This window comes from Oryctolagus cuniculus, chromosome X, assembly GCF_964237555.1.
Source record: "Oryctolagus cuniculus chromosome X, mOryCun1.1, whole genome shotgun sequence".
Lineage (NCBI taxonomy): Eukaryota > Metazoa > Chordata > Mammalia > Lagomorpha > Leporidae > Oryctolagus > Oryctolagus cuniculus.
The window spans coordinates 106,221,393-106,236,073 of record NC_091453.1 but is presented as its reverse complement, the minus strand read 5'-3'; the positions used below and the strand labels follow the sequence as shown (position 1 = coordinate 106,236,073).

Here is a 14,681-nt window from a genome sequence, read left to right as displayed (position 1 = left end):
TTATTTTAACTGAAGATCAGGATAGCTCTGAAATACCAAGCCATGAATTTTAAAGAAAAACATATGTAATTTTACATACAAACTTTTGCTTATAGAAAGCAAAATAAGTTAAATTGGGTTAGGTTTGAATAACTTATTCCTATTATGCAAAATTGCTGTTTCTTGATCATCCTTAGGGGGTTTTCAAAACTTTGCTATGACTTGGAGGTTTAAGGTAGTTCCAAAACACACACACAAACACACACCCCAATTTAATTTGTGGCTGAATTTAGTTCTATCACAAATTGTTTGCATATGAATTTGTTAATTTATTGCCTACTGAGAGCAGATGTCCTCACAATACTTCTTAGGGTCCACTGTGAGTGGGTAAACCTACAAATATACAAAGTCTGCTACTTGCTTTTAAGAAAGAAAAGGAAAAAATAATGATTTTCGAGTGATTTTTTTTCCTTTGGCCTACTTCAACAATTTCCATTGAGGAAAGAATTCTAGAATGCCTCCTTGGTTCTTGTATATGATTGGATAGATAAAAGATAATATTCAGAAAATATTTGCGAATGTTCAGAACCCAGATGATTGATATTTAAGAAGCAATTTTATTGAAGTACAGCATAAAGCAGAATAGTATACAAAACTTAAATGTAGAGATTCAAGGGCTTTTGAATCAGTCCTGTAGGTAACCAGTACTCAGATCAAGAAACAGAACATTCCTAACATCCCAGAAGAATCCCTTCCCCCACCCACTCTCAATTTCAAAGTAACATTATTATCAAGTAGCAATTAATACCAGAGATGCAAGGGTGGATCAACATTCACAAATCAATCAATGCCATAAATCATATCAGCAGAATGAAGAGCAAAAACATATGGTCATCTAAATAGATGTAGAGAAAGAATTTCATAAGATTTAACACCCCTAACATGATAAAACCCTCCACAAATTAAGTATAGAAGGAAGATACCCCCAAATCATAAAGATTATGTATGAAAAATAGCCAGCATCATACTGAATAGGGAAAAGCTGAAAGCATTTTCCCTCGTAGTTGGAACAGGATAGGGATGTCCACTTCCACCACTGCTATTGCACAAAGTACTGGACATATTATCAAGAGCAGTTAAGGAGGAGAAATAAATAAAGGGCATCAAAATTGGAAAAGAGGTCAAAGTATCCATGTTTTCAGATGACATGATGTACATGGAAAAGCCTAAACATTCCACCTAAAAGTTATTAGAACTGATAAACCAAGTCAGTGAAGTTGAAGGTTATAAAATAGACATATGAAAATCAGTAGCTTTTTTATATGCTGCTGATGAACTCACTGAACAAGATAACAAGAAAGAAAGCTCATTCAAAATGGCCGGCCACAAAACCCCAAATATTTAGGAATAAATTTAACCAAATAATTAAAATATATCTATAATAAAGATTATAAAACATTGATGAAAAATCATCAAGGACACACAAAATTAAAATTACATCTTATTCATAGTTTGGAAAAATTAATATTAAAATGTCTGTAGTACCTAAGGCAATATACAGATTGCATGTAATCCCTATATAACACCAATGAGTTAGAAAAAGCAATCCTAAAATGCACACAGTCATAAAAGACTCAGAATAGCCAAAGTTATCCTGAGCCTTAATAAATAAATAAACTGAAGGCATCACAATATCTGACTTCAAAGTACACTACAAAGCTATAACCACTAAAAGAGCATGGTAATGTCATAAAAACTGACATATAAATAAATGGAATAGAACCGAGAGCCCAGAAATTAATCTACAGGCATGTAACCAACTGACTTTCTTTTTTTTGCTTTTATTTAATAAATATAAATTTCTAAGATAAAGCTTTTGGATTACAGTGCCTTTTCCCCCCATAACTTCCCTCCCACCCACAACCCTCCCATTTCCCGCTCCCTCTCCCATTTCATTCGCATTAAGATTCATTTTCAATTATCTTTATATACAGAAGATCAATTTAGTATATATTAAGTAAAGATGTCAACAGTTTGCACCCACAGAGAAACATAAAGTGTAAAGTACTGTTTGAGTACTAGTTATAGCATTAATTCACATTGAACAACACATTAAGGACAGAGATCCTACATGAGGAGTAAGTGCACAGTGACTCCTGTTGTTGACTTAACAATTTGACACTCTTGTTTATGGCATCAGTAATTACCGGAGGCTCTTGTCATGAGTTGCCAAGGCTATGGAAGCCTTTTGAGTTCGGCAACTCCGATCTTATTTAGACAAGGTCATAGTCAAAGTGGAAGTTCTCTCCTCCCTTCAGGGAAAGGTACCTCCTTCTTTGATGGCCCGTTCTTTCTCCTGGGATCTCACTTGCAGAGATCTTTCATTTAGTTTTTTTTTTTTTTTTTTTTTTTTTTTTTTTTTTTTTTTTTTTTTTTTCCCAGAGTGTCTTGGCTTTCCATGCCTGAAATACTCTCATGGGCTCTTCAGCCAGATCCACATGCCTTAAGGGCTGATTCTGAGGCCAGAGTGCTGTTCCGGACATCTGCCATTCTGTGAGTCTGCTGTGTATCCCACTTCCCATGTTTAACCAACTGATTTTTGAAAAAAGTGCCCAGACCATACAGTGGGGAAAGGATAATCTCTTCATAAATGGTGCTGGCAAAACCAGTTGCATATATGCAGAAAAATGAAATTAGATCCATACCTCTCACCATACATAAAAAGCAACTCAATGTGGGTTGAAGACCTAAATTTAAAACTTGAGACTATGTAGTTTTTGGAAGAAAGTGTAGCGGAAAAAACTTCAAGACATTCATATGGGTGATTACTTTTTAAATAAGACCCTCAAAGCACAGGCCTTTTAAATAAGACCCCCAAAGCACAAAAACGAAACTAGACATATTGGATTATATCAAATTCAAAGGTTTTGCACAGGGAATGATCAATGGAGTGAGGAGACATCCAAAGTATTGGCAAAATGCACTTGCATACTAGCTCTCTAACATCACAAATACATCAGCAATTCAAAAAATTCAACTCAAAAGAGCAGCCAGTCCAGTTAATAAATGGACAAAGGACCTCAACAGAGAGTTCTCAAAGAAGAAATACAAATGACCAACAAATATATAGAAAAAAGCTCAGTATCGCTAGCTGTTAGGGTTAAATTAAAATCACAATGAATTATCACTTTACCCTTGTCAGAATGGCTGTTAACCAAAGGACAGACAGTAACAAATGCTGGTAAGGATGTAGAGAAAAGGGAACTGTCATATACTATTGATGGGGATGTAAATGAGCACAGCCACTCTGGAAAACAGTATGTAGATTTCTTAAAAAAGTAAGAGTAGGCTTGCCATATGATACAGGACTCCCGCTACTTGTTATATACTCAAAAGACAAGAACATGTTGTATCAAAGAGATACCATACCACTATGTTTATAGCAGCACTGTTCACAGTAGCCAAAATTTGGGATGAACCAAGGTGTCCATCATCAGATGAATGAATTAAAAAAATATGTTTCTCTCTCTCTCTCTCTCTCTCTCTCTCACACATGCTATATATATACATTATATATTTATTATATATTATTTTATGTTTATTATATATACACACAGTGTGATATTATTCACTTACAAAAATCTATCATTTGCATTGAAATGGATCTAAGTGGAAGACATGTTGAGTGAAATAAGCTGGAGACAGAAAGACAAATACCACATTTCTTCCCTTATGTTTGGGAGTTAATTTTTTTTAAGATAAAAAATGAAAGAAATGCCTATGTGTATCAGAATTGCTGAAAATATAGCTTTTGTCCAACTGTGTTTTATGTTTCTCAAACCATTGTTTGAGGATGATATACTGGGGCTGACACTGCAGTGCAGCACATGAAGCTACTACCTGTGATGCTGGAATCCCTTATGGGCACCGGTTTGTGTCCCAGATGCTCCACTATTCAGTTCCTGCCAATGGCCTGGAAAAAGCGATGAGAGATAGCCCAAGTGTTTGGGTCCCTGTCACTCATGTGGGAGATCCGAATGAAGCTCCTGGCTTTGGCTTGACCCAGTGCTGATCACTGCATACATCTGTGGGAGTGAACCAGCAGGTGAAAGATCTCTTTGTATCTCCCTCTCTCTCTTAACTCTGACTTTCAAAATAGATAAATCTTAAAAGATATAGTGCTGTAGTTTTAATGATCTGTGATTATGTTAAAATTTACTGTGTATGAGTGAAATTGGCATCTTTTTATTTTATTATTATTTATTAGCCCTTGCCTATATTCCTGCTGAATTAGGGTCTTTTTTACTTTTTACTTGTTGAACTCTATTAGTGGAGCCTTAAGCCTATGACTATAATGTAAATTAAAATATGTTATCTCAAAAATTAAAATAGGAATGAAGAAAGAAAGGGGAAGGGAGGCAGAGAGGATGGGAAAAAAGAATTATATTCTTAAAATTGTATCTGTGGACTACATAGAATCTGTTCTCTTTGCATTAATATCACATTAACATGAGAATTGAATTGTGTTGTAGTAATTATCATGCATTTGCTGTGACCCTGAGAATGCAATGTATTAATAAATTCCTTAAAACATTCAAAAAGAAAAATAAAGTCAAATTGACATTCAACATTATATAATTATTATATTGTATCATGTGAAACATGAAATTTTAAAGTATATACACACTGAGGAATGGTTAAATATAACTAATTAAAAATGCAATGCCTCATATAATTATCTGTTTTTTATGAGATTAAGAAGCAACCACCTTCTTCAGATTTTTTCAAGACACAGTATGTCATCATTTACTGTAGTCAACTGAAATTTATTCCTCCTATCTAAGTAATTATGTATCCTTTCATCAAAATCTCCCCATTCTACACCCCCCCACTCTACTCTCTGGTAACTAGCATTATACTCTTCACTTACATGAGAGCAATTTTCTAGATTCCACATATGAAGATCATGAGGTTTTTGTCTTCCTGTGCCTGGATTATTTTATTTAATAACATGTTCCCCAGGTTTAGTCATGCTGTTTCAAATGGCAAGATTTCTTTTTTATGCCTGAATAATAATCCACACCTTCTTTATCCATTTGTCTACTCCGTAGACTTGTTGGGTGATTCCATATCTTGACTTTTCTGAGTATGACTGCAATAGAGATGAGGGTATAGATGCCTTTTCAACGTGTTGGTTCCCTCTCCTTTGGAAATGTATCTAGTGGTGCAATGTCTGGATTACATGGTAATTCTATTTTTAATTTTTAGAGGGACTTCCTTAATGTTTTCTATAATGGCTGTACTAATCTACATCACCATCAAAATGTATAAGAGTTATCCACATCATTGCTAACATTTATTACCACTTATCATTTTTATAATTATCATTCTAACTGGTGAGTTGGTGCCTCATTGTGGTTTTGATTTGCATTTCCCTGATGGTTTGTGCTGTTGAGCAATTTTTCATGTGCCAGTTGGAGAACTGTAGTATTTTCTTTAGAAAAATATCTACTCAGGACTTTTGCTCATTTTTTCCCTTGTTTTAAAGGTTTATATTTACTTATTTGAAAGGCAGAGAGAGAGAGAGAGATCTAGTTGTATGTGAATATTCAATATCCAAACACCATTTATTATAGATACTGTTCTATTGGCAGTGTATGTTCTTAACAATTTTGTCAAAAATCAACTGTCTATGAGTACATGGATTTGTTTTTAGTTATTTAATTTATTTTAACATTTTATTAATACTTAATACTTGTACATTTTAAAGGGGTACAGTTAAATGTTTAAACATATTTGCATAGTTTAGACCATGTACACTAGGTAACTAGCCTTTCCATTTCCTTATCTTTGTGTTGAGAGCCTGCCAATTCATCTTTTAAAAATTTCTGTTTTTTTAGATTTATTTTATTTGAAACAGAGTCGCAGGGAGAGGGTGATAGAGAGGAAGATCTTTCAGCTGCTAGTTCACCCCTCAAATTGCCACAATGGGTGTGGGCTGCCCCAAGTCAAAGACAGTAGCTAGGTGCTTCATCTGGGTCTTCCATGTGTACCCATGTGGGTACAGGGGCCCAAGCACTTGGTCCACCCTCTGCTGCTTTTCCAGGGGTGTTAGCAGGAAGCTGGTTTGGAAGAGAAACAGCTGGGACCTAACCAGGGCCCATATGGGATTGCCAGCATTGCAGCTATTGGCTTAATCTACTATGTCACAATGCTGGCCCCATCTTTTCCATTTCTTTAAATAGAACATTATACTTCATTGTGAACCACAGTTACTCTATTGTGCTGTTATGTTCACTGTACTATATTTTCATACACATTGTTTAATCTCTTCTTGCCTACTACCTCCAACCTTCCCAGCCTTTAGAAATCAAATTATATATATATATATATATATATATATATATATATGATTAACTTCTACAAATGAATGAAATTATGTGGTACTTGTCATTTTGTGTTTGGCTTATTTCATTAATATAGTGATCTCCAGTTTCATCTATTGTGTTGTGAATGTCAGGATTGTGTTATTTTATTGCTGAATAATATTCCACTGTTCATATGAACCACTTTATTGATATCAGTTCATCCATCAGTGGACACTTAGGTTGATTCCATATCTTAGCTGTTGTGACTAGTGCTATAATGATCATGGAGTGCTGAGATCTCTTTCATAGGCTGATTTAATTTGCTTCAGATATATATCCAGAAATTGCATAGCCAGACCATAGGGTAGATCCACTTTAAAATTTTTGAGAACTTTCTATACTATTCTCCATATTGGCTGTACTAATTTGCATTATTACTAACGTTGTATAAGGGTTTCTTTTTTTATGCATCCTTGTTAGCGTTTGTAATTTTTTTTGTCTTTTTGATGATAGCTGTTTTAACTGGAGTGAGATGAGACCTTGTTGTTGTTTGGATTTGCATTTCCCTGATGGTTAGTGATATTGATATTTGTTGGCTGTTTATTCATTTTTTTGAGAAATTTCTGTTCCGATCTTACTCCCATTTTTTAACTGGATTGTTTGTTGCTGAGTTTTTTGAATACCTTATACATTCTGGATAGTAATCCTTTGTCAGATGGATAATTCACAAATACTTTCTCCCATTCTGTTAGCTTTCTATTCACTCCATTGATTGTTTTCTTTACTGTGTGGAAGCTTTTTTGCTTCATATAATCCTATTTGTCTATTTTTGCTTTTGTTTTCTGTGCTTTTTGGGTCCAATTCAAAAAATCATTTCAATGTCTTGAAGTAGTCCCTATATGTTTTTTTCCATGGGCTTTCTATTAAATCCACTAGTCTATGTGTCTATTCTTACAATACTGTTTTGGTTACTGCAGCTGTGTAGAATATTTTGAAGTCAAGTTGTGTGAAACCTCCATCTTTGTTCTTTTTGCTCAAGATTACTTTGCCCATTAAGAGTCCTTTGTGATTCCACATGGATTTTAGCTTTTTAAAAATCTATTTCTGTGAAAAGCATCATCAATATTTTGATAGGGATTGTAATGAATATGTGGATCACTTTGGGTAGCAGGGGCATTTTAAATATGACTTTTGGGTCAGCATTCTGGTGCAGTGGGTTAAGCCACAACTTGTGATATCACCATCCCATATTGGAGTGCCCATTCAAGTGCTAGCTACTCTGCTTCTGATCCAGCGTCCTGCTAATGCTCTTGGGAATGAAGATGATGGCCCAAGTACTTGGGTCCCTGTCATCCATGTAGGAGACTCAGATGGCTCCTGGCTTTGGCCTGGCCAAACTCTGCTTGTTGCAGACATTTGGGGAGTGAACCAGTGGATGGAACATCTCTCTTTCTCTCACTCTCTCCCTTTCTCTCTGTCATTTGCCTTTTGAATAAATAAATCTTAAACATAAATAATTACTGTTTTCTATTCATGAACACAAGTTATCTTTCTATTTATTTGTACCCTCTTCAAATTATCTCATCAGTATTTTATTTTTCATTGTAGAGATATTTTTGTTTTTTAAAGATTAATTTTATTTATTTGAAAGGCAGAGTTAACAGAGAGAGAGGGAGAGAAACAGGTCTTCCATCCACTGGTTCACTCCCTAAATAGCCACAATGGCCAGTGCTGGGCCAAGCTGAGGCCAGGATCCAGGAACTTCTTGCAGGTCTCTCATGTGGGTGCTGGGGACCAAACACTTGGGCCATCCTCTGGTGCATTCTCAGGAACATTATCAGGGAGCTGGATTGAAAGAGAAGTAGCTGGGATTCGAAAAGGTGTCTATATGGGATGCCAGCACTGCAGGTGGTAGCTTAATCCACTATGCCACAATGGCCCCTGTAGAGACCTTTTACATTTTTGGTTAAATTTATTCCTAGGGATTTTCTTTTGATGGCTATTTTAAGTGGCATTATTTTTTAAATTTATTTTTCAGAGAAAAATTCAGAGAAATGTTATGATATTTTGTATGTTGCTTTTATATCCTGCTACTTTAATGATTTTTTTATTAGTTATGAGAGTTTTTGGTGGAGTCTTTAGGATTTTCTATAAATACATATATTTGACTACAAATTGATTTCTCTTTTCCAGTTTGGATGCCTTTTTATAAAGGTTTATTTATTTAAAAGGCAAAATTACAAAGAGAGGAAAGGGAGAATCAGAGAGAAAGAGATCCTCCATCTACTGGTTGGCTCCCCAAATGTCTGTAATGGTGAAGGCTGGGCCAGGCCAAAGCCAGGAGCCTGGAATTTCATTCTGGGCTCCCTTGTTGGTGACAGGGGCCCAAGCACCTCTGTCATGTTCTGCATTCCCAGGCATATTAACAGGCAGTTGGATTGGAAGTGGAGTAACCAGTACTCAAACCCATGTTCCTATATGAGATGCTGGTATCACATGCAGTGGCTTAACCAACTGTGCCAAAATACCAGTCCTGGATGCCTTTTATTTCTTTGTTTTTATTGGTTGCTATGGGCTACAATTTCCAGTGCCGTGTTAAATAAGAGTACTTACAGTTGCATCCTTGGCTTGTTCCCTAACTCAGAGGAAATGTTTTCACTTTTAACCATTGGGAGTGATGTCAGATGTAGGTTTGTCAAATATGGCATTTATTGTACTGAGGTACATTCCTTCCATATCTAATTTGTTGACTTTATGTCGTGATGTATGTTGAATTTTGTCAAATGCCTTTTCTGCATCTATTGAAGTGATCAAATATGTTTTGTCCTTCAGTTTGCTAGTGCCTATCAGGTTTAATGATTTACGTTTGTTGAAACATTCTTGCATCTCTGGGATGAATCCCACTTGATCATGGTGAATGATCTATTTAATGTGTTATTGAATTTGCTTGGCTTGTGTTTTTTTTTTTTTTTTAAAGATTTATATGTTTCTTTGAAAGACAATGTTACAAAGACTGAGGGAATACAGAGAGAGAGAGAGCCCCCCCCCCCCCCCGGTTCACTCCACAAATGGCTGCAATGGCCAGGGCTGGGCCAGGCCAAGGCCAGGAACCAGGAACTCTGTTTGGATCTCCCATGTGGGTGGTAGGAGTCTAAGCACTTGGGCAATCTTCTGCTGCTTTCTCTGGCACATTATTTGGAAGCTGAATTGGAAGAGGAATGGCCAGGACTTGAACAGACATTTATATTGGATACCAACGTTACAGCTGGTGGCTTAACTCACTGTGCCACAATGCCAGCCCGTTGGCTTGTATTTTATTGAGGATTTATCCATCAATGTTCTTCAAGGAGATTTGCCTGCAGTTTTCATTTTTTGTTATATCCATATTTGGTTTGGGTTTTGGGATGATGCAATGTTCATAGAATGAGTTTGGAAGAATTACCACTTATTCAGTTTTACTAATGATTTGTGCAGGATTGGTCTTAATTTTCTTCGAATGTTTAAGAGAAACATGGTAACATGATCAGGTCCTGGGTTTTTATTTGATGGGAGACATTTGCTATTGATTTAGTCCTGTTATTTATTATGATATGTTTATATTTTCTATTTATTCATGATTGAACCTTGGTAAGTTATATGTATCAGGATAATTTTCTGTATCTTTGAAGAATTCCAATTTATTGCTATATAGTTGTCCATAATAATTCTTATGCTCCTTTGTATTTTTCTGTTTTAAGTTATAATGGCTCCTTTTTCATCTCTGATTTTATTTATCTCTTTTTTTTTTCTCAATTAGGCCAGCAGAAGTTTTATCGTTTTTGTTGATACTTCCAGAAAACATCTGTTCTCATTGACATTTATATTTTTTAATTTATTTGGTTTACTTTTGCTCAAATCTTTAACTTTTCATTCCTTCTGGTATTTTGGGTTTAGTTTATTCTTCTTCATTTCTTAGGGTACAATATTAGATTGCTTATTTGAAATTTTTCTTCTTTTTGATGTAGATATTGATTGCTATAAACTTCATATTAGAATTGATTTTGCTATATCTCATATGTTTTGACATGTTGTTAACTATTTTCATTTGTGATAAGAATGTTTTTAAATTTCCAATAAAGTTTATTAATTTACCTATTTGGCTATTCATGAGCATAATAATTAATTTTCTTGTATTTGTACATTTTACAAGTTTTTTGTGTTATTGATTCTGATTTTATTCCATAGTGGTCAGAAAATATATTTGATATGATCTTAATTTGTTTGAATTGATTAAGACTTGATTTGTGTGTGTTGTTTGACAAATTATTTATCATGGCAAGTTTTTTATGTGCTGTTTTTGAAGAAAGTATATTCTGTTGCTGTTGAATGGAAATTTCTAGAGATATCTGTTAGGTCTATTTGCCCTAGAGTGTAGTTTAAATCAAATGCATCTTTTTTGATTTTCTGTCTGGATGATCTTTCATTGCTGAAAGTAGGGAGTTGAAGTCTCCTACTATTATTGTATTTCAATCTACTTCTCCCTTCAGATCTATTAATATTTGCTTTATATATTTATGTTCCTCAATGTTGGGTACATATATATTTACAGTTGTTATATCCTCTGTGGTATTGACACCTTCATAATTATATAATGGCCATTTTGTCTTCTTTTATGTCTTGTGACTTAAAGTCTATTTTATCTGATTTAAATACAGCTACTTCTAGTAGCTATACTTGTTTTAATAGAATATCTTTTTCTGTGCTTTTACTTTCAAGCCTGTGTGTGTCCTTATAAGTAAAGTAAATCTCTTGTATGTAACATTTAATTTTTTTCAAAAAAAAATCCGTCGTGGCCATTTGGCACAGCAGTTAAGATGCCAATTGGGAAAGCCACATTCCATATTGGAGTGTTTGGGTTATTCTGATTCTGTTTCACATTCTAGCCCCTGCTACCTGTGCATCCTGGAAGGCATTAGGTGATGGCTCAAGTAATTTGTTGCCTGCCACCAATTTTAAAGACTTGCTCCTGGCTTCAGCCTGAGTCAGCCTGGACTGTTGGGGGCATGTCAGGATTGAACAAACAGATGGAAAATCTTTGTCCATCTGTCTCTATTTCTGTCTCTGTCAAATGAGCAAAAAGAACCAAAAATTAAAAATATATATAATCAACTACTCCATTTATTTTAATTGGAGTATTTATCCCTTTATATTCCAGTAATTATTGATAATGACTCAGTGCAGTCATTTTGTTACTCATTTTCTAAACTTTTTCTTCTGTCTTCCTTCATTGTCCAGTGATTTTCTCTAGTAGTATAATTTTATTCCTTGATTTTCATTGTTAGTGTAACTATTATAGATTTTGATTTGTGATTTCCATGAGGCCTACCAAGACCATTTCATAGTTATAAGTTATATTAAACCATTAACTTACATTGCAAAAGAAGAAAAATTACATTTCAACTCTATTCTGCCATTTTGGATTTTTTGATATCACAGTTTACAATTTTAATATTGCTGAGCTCTTAACAAATTATTGTAGCTATTATTTTGATAGTTATGCATCCCATGTTCATTTCAGCATTATTTACAATATCTAAGATATAGAATCAACTTTTGTATCTATCAGTGCATGAATGGGAAAGAAAATATGTATATGTAGATCGTGGAATGCTACTCAACCTAATAAAAAGAATACTCTGGGTAAACCTGGAAGAAATTATGTTAAGTTAAATAAGCCAGACACAGAAAGATAAATACTGCATGATCTCACTTATATGTGGAAGCTATAGCAATTGAATTCATAGAAGCAGAGATTATAATGGTGGTGGCCAGGGGTTGAGGGGGGAGATATTAGGGAAACATTGTTCAGAGGATACAAAATTTCAGTTAGAAAAGAGATACAAGTTCGAGATCTATTATACAACAGGGTGCCTGTGGTTACAAATAATGCATTGAGTACTTGAAAACTGGCAAGAGTGTAGGTTGTGAGTAGATTTTTAGTCTTCTCACCACAAAAAGGGAAGTGAGACATACAAATGACAGTTCTGATTTAGTTATTCTATAAGGTATATGTATAAACACCACGTTGTACATCATTAATGTATACAATAATTGATTTTAAAAAGACTGTCCCCTATTAATTGAATTGCTTTTGTACTTTTGTCACAAATCAGTTGACCATATTCATGTGAATCTATTTCTAGACTCTATTCTATCTCATTGATTATTAGGTTTATTCATTTAGTACTGTACTGACTTGATTGTTATATTTTTGTAAATCTTAAAATCAAGTGCAGTGAGTTCTCTTATTTTAGTTTTTCAAAATTTCACTTACTGTTATTGTTCCTTAGCATTTCCAACTGAATTTTAGTGTCTACTTATCTGTACCTCCAGAAGTTCTGTGAAGATATTGATTACGATCTCATTAAACATCAAATTTCTTCAAATTTCTCTATATCTTGGCTATGTGGGTCTTCTTGAATATTGATATATCTAACAATTTTATTGGCATATTGGACATTGAGTGTTAAATTGTTGATAGTTTGACTTTTTTCATTTTCCTTGAAATGTGTAGGATTTTGTCTTGATCAAAAATAAGTTACTTTCAGATCAAGTTGATCCTCTCAATACCTGTATTAAACATTTTCCTAGATTCTAGATAGATTCCTGAATGACCTTGATTGACTCAGCTTGTCCACTCTTTCTCACTTATTCTTAGAATAATTGTAAAATATTCTGGGAATGCAGCATCCTGAGATAATTAGAAGCTGTCCAGATCAGCTTGGGCTCTGTTCCTTTCCTTCCTAGAATAGGATGTCCTGCAGCACTTTAGCTCAGTGATCCAAGATGACTCTTGGGATATAAAATACAGTTCAGACCTCTTTTGGTTTTTCACAGCTGCAGTTTAACATGGGGCATGCAGAGATGAGACTCCATCTTCCCTTGACAGCTTTCCTGAACTTCATGGGACTTCCTTGCTGTAAATCCTAGGTTCTGGTACCCGTGTTGCCTGTATGTAAGTAATAAATTGTTTCAATTAACTTATTATGTAAGTATTTGTTACCACATTCATGTAAGTAGAGTGATAACCAGCGCAGTGATTCTGTTTCACACTAAGCGAGTTTACAGTTAGCCTTTAATCTAGAAACATTGCAGCTGTACCATCTCCCTGGACAACCTGAGATTTAAGGTTTCTTTGCTCCTGCTAGTTGGAACTCAAATTATTCCCCCACTTATATGAGCTCTGGTAATTTCTTAGCTTGCAATTTTCTGATCACTTATTGCCCAATCTTGACGAGCTTTGCATTCTGATATATCAGGGATTCCTGCATAGATTTATGATTTATGAAAATTTATCCAGAATCCTGTGTTACCACTTCTAGAATTATTAGGACCTTTGAACTCTGACTACCTCTTTAACTAAGGAAAACCACCCAGCTCAATTAGGATATTACCTCCAAGTTGAAACCTGGAGTTCTTGTGGGGCTTATTGTACTTTTGTTGCTTCTCTCAGGAATTCCAGGCTTATGCTGTTGCTTGTCTAATGTGAACAAACAATTCTATCAATGTGATCCAGTTTTCTTATGGTTTATGTTTGTGAATTAAGTCTGATTCTTTTTAACACAACACAGTCTGAAATAGATATCAGTTAATAGATTCATGTTTATTATTATATTTTGTGTCTGAAATGGATGGTACAGTTACTAACAATTCTCTGTCTGAGGATTCTTCAATATTAACTGCAGATATTCTGTTATTTAAGGATTAATTATCAGGATTAAAGTACCATTTCCATGGGGCTGGCACTTGGCATAGAGAATAAAGCTGCTTCCTGCAGTGCCAGCATCCTATAAGGGCTCTGGTTCAAGTCCCAGCTGCTCCACTTCCAATCCAGCTCTCTGCTGTGGCCTGGGAAAGCAGTAGAAGATGGCCCAAGTCCTTGGGCCCCTGTACCCGTGTGGGAGACCTGGAAGAAGCTCCAGTCTCCTTGGTTCTGATTGGACCAGCTCTGGCTGTTACTGCCATTTGGAGGAACTAGTGGATGGAAGACTGACTCACTCTCTCTCTCTTTCTCTCTCTCTTTCTCTCTCTCTCTCTCCCTCCCTCCCTCCCTCTCTATAACTCTGCCTTTCAAATAAATAAATCTTTTTTTAAAAAGTGTCATTTCCAAATTACTTACTCCATTAGACTGATTTACCACAGTTGGGCTCTTCATTTAACTACTTCAGGCTTATGCCATGCTCATATATACTAACACGTCTCCTTGCGCCTTGCATGTTCTTGTCATTTTCTGCAGATCTTCCAACTTCATCCAGGAATCCTTCCATAACTGGGCTTCACACTCAAATTCTCCCA

General features: G+C 35.1%; 1 long non-coding RNA gene across 1 annotated transcript in view; it reads left to right on the top strand.

Annotated features, from left to right (window-relative positions):
• The window catches only part of LOC127484903 (uncharacterized), a 72,532-nt gene extending 59,196 nt beyond the window's left edge, over positions 1–13,336 (top strand). Inside the window, exon 3 of the long non-coding RNA XR_007912128.2 lies at positions 13,224–13,336. This is a non-coding gene — a long non-coding RNA (uncharacterized lncRNA). The remainder of the gene's footprint in view (positions 1–13,223) is intronic.
• The last annotated feature ends 1,345 nt before the right edge of the window (positions 13,337–14,681 follow it).